Below are 11495 nucleotides of genomic sequence, written 5' to 3'. Positions count from 1 at the left end.
CTTTGTTTTTAAAATAGGTAAAGTTCAGGAACTTAATTATGTTTTTCCTTTTAAATACAATGCAATTTCAAACTTTATTTATTTATTTTTAATAAACAATATTATTAGTTCCTACCTTTTTACTTAATACATTAATGTGTTAATCTTTCATGTTTGTTCTATTCAACATAGGCTTGTCAATGGAGCCGGTGATATCTATATCCATTAGATCCCATTCCATTAGGATTGTGGAATCTCTGATACATAGTTGCGTTCACATGGACTCTGATGACCACGTAAATTTGGTCATTCACCGTTAGATCTAGACGGTGAATGACCAAATTTACGTAGTCATCAGGGTTCATGTAAACGCAAATGTACCCATTTTTATAGGGTTAAGGGTTGGAAAGAAAAATTATCTCCACTTCTGGAAATAGATTGGGGACGGTAATAGCTCAGATAAGGATCCCAACTCATTACCGATAAAAAAATTTCAATTCTGATAATATGTAAAAGTTTTCAATAATCTTTTATCATTAGTTAAGAATGATTTATTTATTTTATATTTATTTTTTTAAAATAAATTATATTTAGTAAAATGTATATTTGATATTAGTTAGAAAAAATTTAAAAAATAGGATGGGTATACCTATAGGGATCCTCATTTCCCATTGGTACGAGAACAGAGACAAATTTATCCCCATTTTTCTTAATGGAACAGGGATGGGGAATTCTCATTATGAATGGAGATAGAGATGGAATTGCTCGTCTAGGCCCCAACTCACCACATTAACAAGCCTAATTCAATAATTCTGTTATTAAAGTGTTTAATAATTCAAATATTTGAAAGACTAAACCATTGAATATAATAAAAATTATTAGAAAGTTAACGATGTATTATTAAAATATAAGACAAAACAAAACTATTAATCATAAACCTAAATTTATAGAGGAAATTACATATAAAATCAGTTTTTAATTTTTATTTACAATTATGAAAATCGTTTTTATGTATTTTATCATTATATGATTTTAAATCTTAAAATATCGGAATATCATAATTTTATTTTTATTTTTGTCAAATTTTCAGTTAATCAGTTATAGAAAAAAAATACAGATTTAAAAATAACCACCAAATTTGTCATTTAAATAAATTTATTTAATAGTTTGAGACACTTATAAATAACTGGTTAATCTTGACTATTCTGTAGTTTACCCAAACTTATATGGGAAAATTACACAGAAATTCATCTTTTAAAAACTATTTACAACTATATCAAATCATAATTTTGGATTATATCAAACTAGTAAAATCAGTACTTTTAATATACTTTAAGGATTATAATTTATAAATTAGAAGTCTATAATATATTTTTTAAGGTTTACGATTTATAAATTGGAGTCTGAAACTTTTAAATTGTAGTGTAAAATTATAATATATAGAGAATAATGACATATTAAAAATTAAGTTTAATGATATGATTTAGTTGTAATTTTATACTTAATTATGATATTCATGTATTTGATCCTATATACATGAATATCATAATTAAGTATAAAATTACAACTAACTCATATCACCAAACTTAATTCTTAATATGTCATTATTCTTTATATATTATGATTTTACACTATAATTTTAAAATTCTAGATTCCAATTCATAAATCATAAACCCTAGAAAATATATTATAGACTTCTAATTTATAAATTATAATTCTTAAAGTATATTAAAAGTACTGATTTTACTAGTTTGATATAATCCAAAATTATGATTTGACATAGTTGTAAATAGTTTTTTTTGTGTAATTTTCCCATTTATATTCTACCTCTTTATAGAAGATGTCTTTGGGCCCATATTTCAGCTTAGCCCAAATTTCAGTTGAAAAATCTAAATCCAGCATGAATATATGAATTAGGCCCTTTAGGTTTTTTCTTTTTGAACGAAGGCCCTATAGGTTAGTTACATATAAAACAATATAAAAATACAGTATGGGCGGGCTTAGGTTGGGCCTGAGATTAAGCTTTTCTACTTCAGTCCAGGTTGGCCCGAGTCCAAAGAATATTTAGTATGGATTGGGTTAGGCTTGGATTGGAGTTTCTATTCATAAGTCCGATGTAGTCTGGCCCAACCCATGAATATGTCTATTTTTATCTAATTGTTAATGTGAGCTGCTAAATACCGCCATCAAATTTCTTTTCACCGCCACTTCTGGACTTTTTTGCCCTTCTCATAATTTTGATCAAAAACTGAAAATCTCCAAAATTATAAACCCGAACAACAATAATTTTGATCAAGAATTAAAGTTGTCCAGAACGACATTTACCATGAAATCACATTTTTTATTTTTCAAAATCACATTTTTCGGAGCTTTCTCTCTCTAAAAATTTACTTTCTCTCTCCTAATCAAAAAACACCTAAATGGCTTTAAAATGAAAATTTTTAAGAATTAAAATTCTTTAGAATATCATTAATTCTTCGAATTTTTTTATTTTGAGGCCATCAACGGCCGTTTTAAAGTGTTGAGTGACCACCGGTGTTAAAAAGTGTAAAGTTCGGTGGTCATACTGTTAAGAATTGAAGTTTAGTCGCCATAATGTTAAAATGGTAAAGTTAAGTGGCTATGGGTGTAATTTACCTTTTAATTTTGCAACATAACCACTTGAGATATTTTTGCAGTTAACTAAACATCTTTTAGCTATAAGTAATTTGATTAGTGATCTTAATTACTTTAATTATTTCAATTTTTAATGGTGTCACAAGCTTACATAATACCATAATATATGTTCCATTCAAGACCAACAATTAATCTACTTCAAGAATATATTCTATATTTCTTGTCTCCATATTATTTTATTTATAATGCAAAGAATTAGAACAGAATAATAAGTCATGTTATAATTAATTAATTAGAAGCTAATTAAAGCTAGATTTATACCTAATTAAGATTCCCATTTTATAATTAAGTATGAAATTATGCATTGGAATTTAAGTCTATAATCAAGGACATTAATCAGTACGTGTCTTTCCTTAATTAAGGATTCTATCAGTTAATTTCTCTGCAAAAAGTGTTTATTCTTTTTGATTTTTTTTTTTTTGTTAAAGTATCAACTAATTAAATCTTAGGCTTAGGAGATGGTTGTTTCAGGTTTTTCGGATCAACGCTTAGCATTTCACTCCAAACTGCAAAAAATGGTGTAGGGATCCTCTAGAGTTAAAAAGTCTCTAGAGTTGGTGGAGTTGTAATCTCAATCATTAATTGCAAAATGAATGGATGAGATTTAATTGATAAATTTTAATATTTAATTAGTCATTTATTGATCAATCAAATCTCATCCATTCATTTTGCAATTAATGGTTAAGATGATTACAACTCCACAAACTCTAGAGGCTTTTTAACTCTAGAGGATCCCTACACCATTTTTTGTAGTTTGGTTATATTAACATAACACCAACGTTTAACATTTTATGTGAAAACTGTAATATTTTGAAACTTTTCACGAAAAACTTTTTTTTGGAGATTTTGTTGAACAATTGTCAATAGTTATTTATTATTGATAAACTTGTCGTTTTTATTTTAGCAAAATATGTTTCTTCTTTAACAATATTTTTATTACTATAACATCATTACCGAAAGAATAAGGTTTTGTTGCGTTCAATAAATTTTATTTAGATTATTTTTACTAATGTGTGTAATATTTTTAATTTTTTGATTTATTTGTTTGATTAATTTAAAACAGGTTAATATTAGACATTTTAAATACTAACAGTAAACTTTAATCAAAGGTATTAGAAGGATGTGTTCTTCCTTTGAGTCCATCAATTTCAGTCATATTTTCAGAGAACAAAATAGTGTGGCAGATCGTCTGGCGGCAGAGGGTCATGAGAGGATGTTGGGAGTTACAACCTTCTATTCTCCTCCTGATTTCCTATCTTCTCTCATTTTGGATGACGTGGTGGGGGTTAGCTTCTCTAGGCTAATCCCGAGTTATATTTTTTTTTTGTTTTGTTTGTTTTTTCTTTCTTTTTCCTACAAAAAAAATACTAACAACAAACAACTAATAGAAACCGTTCAATATAATTTTATTGCTAAACAAAATATAATTTTACTAAACACTAATAATTAAACAGCTAACAACAACATTAAACAACTTACTACAACCGCAAACAACTAAAAGCAACCGCAACAGCTATTAGCTAACAGCTGAACCAAACAGACCTTAATATATAATTTATCCCCTGAACTTGTCCAAAAAGTTGATTGATCCTTTGAACTTTTAAATTGTTTCGATAGCGCCTGAACTTGCTAAAAATATTACAATAGCCCCTCAACTTGCTTAAAAGAACGTTTCTTGAAAAAGTAGAACGATGAAGGTCGGTGCATAGAGTTCTAATAGTAATATAAGGGAGGACAAGTTATACAGTTGAGCAAAATAAGAACTTTATTTTTAATATGTTTTAATATATTTTCTGAATTATGTAATAATATTTCGAGACTCGTGCAATACACTTTCTGCATGCAACTTATTTTTTTTTACAATTGAGTGATTAATTGACTACATTTTAAGTAAGTTGAATGATGATATTTTAAGCAAGTTGAGGGGCTATCAGAGTTTTTTGAAAGTTTAGGGGATCAATCAAGTTTTTTGAACAAGTTTAAGCAACAAATGATATATTAAGCCACTAATTAAGTGGATTGCTATTCACCGTCACCTTTTTACTTATCACCGCTCTCCATTTGACATTTTTACCTTTTTCATTTTTTTCAACCAAAACTTCTCACTCTCTCTAATCTCTCCAAAAATCACAAACCCCTACACGAGAATCATAGCAGAAAATTACGGGAAAAAAAAGGATCAATTACGGGAAAGTTACGTTTTTTTTGTTAAATTTTCATCGAAAACGCGAGTTCCGTCTCCAGATTTGGAGACGGAGCTTGTCATCCGCCTGCCCAAAGGGCATAGCAGGCGAGATTTTCTCCCGCCGAGGTCAAATACGAGTATAAAAAAATTTCTAAATCGTCCATTTTCGGAGTTCTCATGTCCATTTTTTACCTCGTCTTCAAAATCGTCCATTTTCTAAGTTCTCGGATCTATTTTTTTAGAATTTCAGTTTTGTTTAGGAGAGAAAAAGAATTTTCAATTTTTGATAAAAAAAATGAAAATGGCAAAGTTGTCAAATGGGGACGATGATAAGTAAAAAGGGTGGTGAATAGAAATAGCCCTAATTAAATCTTAATTTGATTTAGAAACCCACTAATCAAATATCATAGAAATGACACGTATGGTATTCATCAAGTTCTCTTCAAATCTGTCTTAATTTCATAAATTCCCACTTATAATAATTGCTTGCAAAAAGATAAGAGACAATTAGACAAAAAGAATGATTAATTAATTTAATTAATTAATTAATTATAGGAGAGGTGTTAATTATCATGTTGATATGAAAAAGGTATATAATTATCATGTTGAAGAATTTAAGGCATTCACTCATTTATCCATTTAAAAAGTTAATTATACCTTATTGATGATGACTCACTTATAAATCCAATCCTTTTGAGAATCTATTTGATTCAATTGTTACTCTTTTTGAAAGGGAAGAATTTATTAAACTTCGGGTCCGTTTAATTTATTTGTTGTTTACGGTTGGAAAAAATTATTTTTCGAAAAAGTAGGGTTCCCTACTTTTGTAAAAAAAAACTATTTTTTAATCTATAAAAGGCAAAAATAAAGTTTCTAACTGAACACATAAAATTCTACATTTTGAAGTGAAAATGTAAAGCATAGGACTAGAAAAAGGATATCAGATGTTGAAACTGCACGATCATATTCAGAACTAATTGCTCTAGTTAAAGAGTGAGTAGTTTGATTCACAGATCGCTTGATAAAACTAACGAAGTAGTTAGTTAATTCCTGTAAAAGGGATTTATTGTTATTGATACCAGTGGTAGAGCTATGAATTTATATTTTGAGGACTAATTGTAGTATTGCGGTTAGTGTTGAATTTATCTTTAAATGCAAAGTCCAACCCATCAGGACTGGGCAATTTTTTTTTTTTTAACTGCAAGACCTTAAAACTTCGTTGTTTTGATATGTTGAATGTTAAAAAATAAAAAAAAATTAAAATTGCTCAGCTTAAAAGAAGTAGATATCTTTAATGTGCTATAAATCTAAACGCTAATTGTTTAAAAAGTATAAACCTTTTATCATTTTATTTTTAATTATAAATTTCTTGTAAAATTTAATTTAGAAATTAAGTTTTTTTTAGTCTCAAATAAAAGAATTGATTTAGGAAGAAAAATTAGTTCAAAAAGATTAAGAAAATAAAGAGGACATTGAAAGTAATTAATAATAATAATAATATAGTTATTTGAAAATGAAAATTTAAAATATTAAAATATTATAAAAAAATACTACAAATACATTAATATAAACGGAAATTAGGAGAGCTATCAACTACTCAAACACTACTACTCAATGATGAAGCCGATGGCCGGAGAGTGGGAGAGCCCCCCAAGCCCTAAGCTGACTCTACCCCAATTGACAACCAAACTAAATATAGAAATCAATAAATTTTGACCTTGAATACAGAAGTTAAAGTTTGTTAATGTGAGTTTATGATAATGTTACTGAATCCTTCATCCTTTAGCCAGCTTAAAGCCTCTCTCGTACCCATAGCTTCAGCTAACAGAGGACTTTGCAGACACACAAGCTAGAGAAATCTCTAAGAATATAACAAGAGCTAGGAATATGGAAATATGATACAATGGATGCATCGACATTACACTTTAACCAGCCTAGATTCGGTAGAATCCATTTTCGTAAACCCGATGCGTCTAAATTATGAGCCTTGTTACCCCATCTGGCTTTCTTTCTAATGAGAAACGAAAGCAATGAGTTACTAAACAAGACCGCCACATTAGTATTTATCTGTTGCTAAACAACTAAGTTCGTCATATTCCACAAAGACAAACTAGCCATCACTGCCATCGCATATCATATTTATTCTTATTCTGAAGTAAGAATTTCTAGAAATCTACCAAATTATTAAACAACCCGCTCATATCCCCCATGTTAGAAAAACTCCATAGTTGTCTCGTAAACTGACAAGCTACAAAAATATGAAAATCAGTCTCTTTAACAATGTAGCAAAGAGGGGAATATGGACTTACTTAGACATATCAGTGTTGGAGAGAAACTCGAGTTGGTAAACAAGAAGTGATAGTGTAATCCTGGCCTAATACCATCCCGATATTATCCGAATTGATCCAAATCCAACATATTGGGCCTCATGACTTTAAAACACGTCTGCATGTATTGGATTCCCACTTTACTAATAAGCCACATTCACTTTCTCTTCATTTTCGATGTGGGATTCAGTTCATTCCTACCCACATCGTCATCCCTTAAGGTCGCTCCCTGCTCATACCTTCTACCCCCGATGCCACCTACTCCAAACCGGATAATTATAGATAGGGTACCACATGGAGTTTTTAACATTAGGCGGAATAGAAAGGCTTTAAACAATATTCCAAAACTTGTTATCCTCATTGACAGAAGGTGGGTTAAAGATTTAGTAGATTTAATATAGCAAATTTTGACCGAGAATTTTCCATTGCTTATCGAAGATCCCATACCAACTATCAGACACCACCCTTTGGCTGTTTGATCAACTCACAGTCATTGGTTTTATGCCCGACTCAAATGACATGCTACATCCCAACATATTTGAATCACCAATATCTCTCCCATCACCATAGCCGTCAACCTCCACATATAATGTAATTTCATCATTCTCCTCAAGGAGTTTATCAAGTCCAAAGTGACCCCCCTTCTTCAAATCAAGCTCTCACATTTCTTAAGTATACAAGTGAAAGTTTGCTTAAGGGGCATTTCATTAAACACATAGTGTGCACCCTTTTCAACTTGAGCTTCCTCAATATTCCCACATACTAACACTCATTCCTGCTTATTTATCCATGAATTTAAATCCTCATTCATAATTTCATTATCAACAAACTCACAATGAGAATCTAAATCACCATCCACATCACAAACACCCAGCTTCTCACTAGTAATTTGATTACACATAACTCCAACATGAGAAATTAAAAGTGTAGAAATTACCTCTTGAATGTGCAACATGGGAAAGATTAGTGAAGACTCATTGGGAGGCAACATTGGGTCTTCTTCATTTCTTCTACGTTGAGCTCTACAATTTCTTCGTCGGCTTCTTCAGGTTTCTCTTTGTAATATTTCCATGTTTTTTCTTGTCTTTCTCCTTGTCTCCACAAGCTCGAGCTCTATCTCCCTTACTTCGGCTTGTTATTCTTCATGGCTTTTGGTTGTAAACTCCTTTTAATGCTTGTGAAAAACTTGGTTAAATAATTATTGAAGAAGTCTCCGTTAAGAAAACGAGCGGCTCTAATACCAACTGATACGGATTTTTGTTGTACGAGTTGATTTTAATCTTAAATCAATAAAGAAGTTTCGCTTCTAGCTAAACTAGAAGGAGTTAATCTCGGTATTCATGAGCTAAACCCGTAGGAATATGAAATCCCAGGAATAAAAGATTAAAAGAGAAGATAATAATTTTGATTAATGAAAATTTAAATATCACAAAGGAAAGAGATGAATTTATAACATCCTTAACCCTAAAATTGAAATTACATAAAAGCCCAAAGTACATAAACTAATTAGACAAAATTTAAAGGGTAAAATAAGGTAAGAGTAAAAAGGATAACATGATTGTAAATAAGGAGCGACATGAGTTATGATTAATGGGTGACAAAGTTGTAACTATAGGGAAGTTGGAGTGAGAGGCAAAAATGATCATTTACAACAGTTTAGAGGTCCACACGTCGTGTGGGAATAACCACACGACATATGGGCTTTTAGTCCGAAGTGGATAGTCACGACGTGTGGATTGCCAAGTGAGGATCATGAGCTTTTCCAATAGATCCACACGATGTGTGGACCTATTTTTCAGCAAAGCGTCTTCTCTTTGTTCCGGTATGTTACCTCATTTGACTCGGCTTCTTCCACCATTCGTCCCCTCTTGTCTAGTCGACTAGATGCCCATATCATCTTGTCTTCTCGATTGCATATGTACAATATTTTTATCACTCATTAGTAACATGTCATAAATATATGTATACATGTGAATTTTTTTTTTAAAAAAATTATACTGTGTTTTGACGAGTTGGAAAAAAATCAAAATATTTTGCCAGGTTTAAAAATATTAATCTCTAATTCTATTATGAAATTTTAATAGTGTAAGGAAAATTAGAACCAACTAATATGTGACTAATGCAGAATACAAAAATAAAATATCTCGGACTTTTAATGATGTTTGGAATTAACACAACTTACCAACATTAGAAGTAAATTTTACAATTTTAGAATTTAAAGATAAAACCAATATTATCAAAACTGGACAAACATCAAACCGGATTTATAGAGTGGTCACAGGCAGTGTTGTAAAAATCGGTCAAGTCGGTGACTAATCGGTGATTTTTACAACACCGACCGATTTTATATAACTAGTTGGCATAAGTTGGAAGCTCGATTTTCTTCTGCCTAGGCGGTTCAAATCGGGTTAAGTTGGACAAGTCGGGTTAGGCGGGTTGAAACAAGTTAAAATCGGCTGAAATGGATTAAAGTCATAAATATATGTATACATGTGATTTTTAAAAAAAAAAAAATTATACCGTGTTTTGACGAGTTGGAAAAAAATCAAAATATTTTGCCAGGTTTAAAAATATTAATCTCTAATTCTATTATGAAATTTTAATAATGTAAGAAAAATTAGAACCAACTAATATGTGACTAATGCAGAATACAAAAATAAAATATCTCGGACTTTTAATGATGTTTGGAATTGACACAACTTACCAACATTAGAAGTAAATTTTACCATTTTAGAATTTAAAGATAAAACCAATATTATCAAAACTGGACAAACATCAAACCGGATTTATAGAGTGGTCACAGGCAGTGTTGTAAAAATCGGTCAAGTCGGCGACTAATCGGTGATTTTTACAACACCAACCGATTTTATATAACTAGTTGGCATAAGTTGGAAGCTCGATTTTCTTCCGCCTAGGCGGTTCAAATCGGGTTAAGTTGGACAAGTTGGACAAGTCGGACAAGTCGGGTTAGGCGGGAAAAATCTGTCTAGACGGAAAAAATCGGTTGAAACAAGTTAAAATCGGCTGAAATGGATTAAATCCGGCCCAATTTATAAATTATAAAATATAAATTCTAGAAATTTAGACACGGACGTGACACGAATACTACATCGAAATGAGACCCCTTGTGATATAACAAAATTTATTTTAAAATTAAACTTTCATTTTATTTATTTAATTTTGGCTTTCTAATTTAACAAATGACTAAAGACCGAGGTTGCACCAGTCCCCAGCTCGACCTCTAGTTTCCGGTTCAACCCCGGACTAGGGATGTAAATGGAGCGGGAATTTCTCGTTTCCATCGGTGATCCGCCCTGATGAGGATCCCCGATTATTCTCCATGATAATTGATTTTTTTGGATGATTTAAGTACATTTTAATTATGTGATTAGCTGTTTTCAATTTTTAATTTTTTTGTGATTTGGAAAATTTGATAATGATTATTAATACTTGGTATTATTATTAGCTATACCGTTTTGTCTTTAATGATTTTTTTAGATATAAATAATGATTCTTCGTGGAGAATGGGGATAACATTTTTGGAACATTTATAAACGGGGAATGAGGATCCCCATGGGGATGGAGATAAAATTTTCCCTGTTTAACTCACGGGGATGGAGATGAGATGATGATGGGGAATCCCCGACTAGTCGGGGAATAGGAATGCATTCCCCGCCCTGCCCTGTTTACATTCCTATTCCAGACTAGTTCGAGTTGCTGAACATTTAACAAACTGGACCGGCTCAGACCGGACTGCTTGTTGATTCCCAGTTCGACTGGTCAAACAGGATGGTCCGAGTTTTATAACATTTAAGAAATTATTTTTAATTGTCAACGTTAAGGGTATATTTGTACATTTTTTGACATAACACTTTTTTGGGTCCATAAACTAAAGTTTTAAAATCAATTAAGACCATAAACTATCAAAATCATCAATCAGGTCATTGACCTAAGTAAAAATTATTAATCGAGTATTATCATATCCTAAAATCAGAAACTTGTGATTATTTAATATGAGTTTGAAATGATTATTGATAATTTGTAATTAGTTTTTTCTTTTCTTCTCCATTCTCAATTTTTATTGTCTTGTGCAATCTTCTAGAATGAAGGTCCAGTTTGTAAGGCTTTTAATTGTTTGTTGGAGAAGATGAGAGAAGTAGGTGGAAAGAAAACATACGAGAGAGAAAAAAGTAGGAAAGAGAAATAAAAGGTAGGGAAAATTACATAGAAATTCATCTTTTAAAAACTATTTAGAACTATGTTAAGTCATAATTTTGGATTATGTCAAACTAGTAAAATTAGTACTTTTAATATATTTTAAGAATTAG

This window comes from Euphorbia lathyris, chromosome 4 (genome assembly GCF_963576675.1).
Source record: "Euphorbia lathyris chromosome 4, ddEupLath1.1, whole genome shotgun sequence".
Taxonomy (NCBI): domain Eukaryota; kingdom Viridiplantae; phylum Streptophyta; class Magnoliopsida; order Malpighiales; family Euphorbiaceae; genus Euphorbia; species Euphorbia lathyris.
This window is presented reverse-complemented; position numbering follows the sequence as displayed.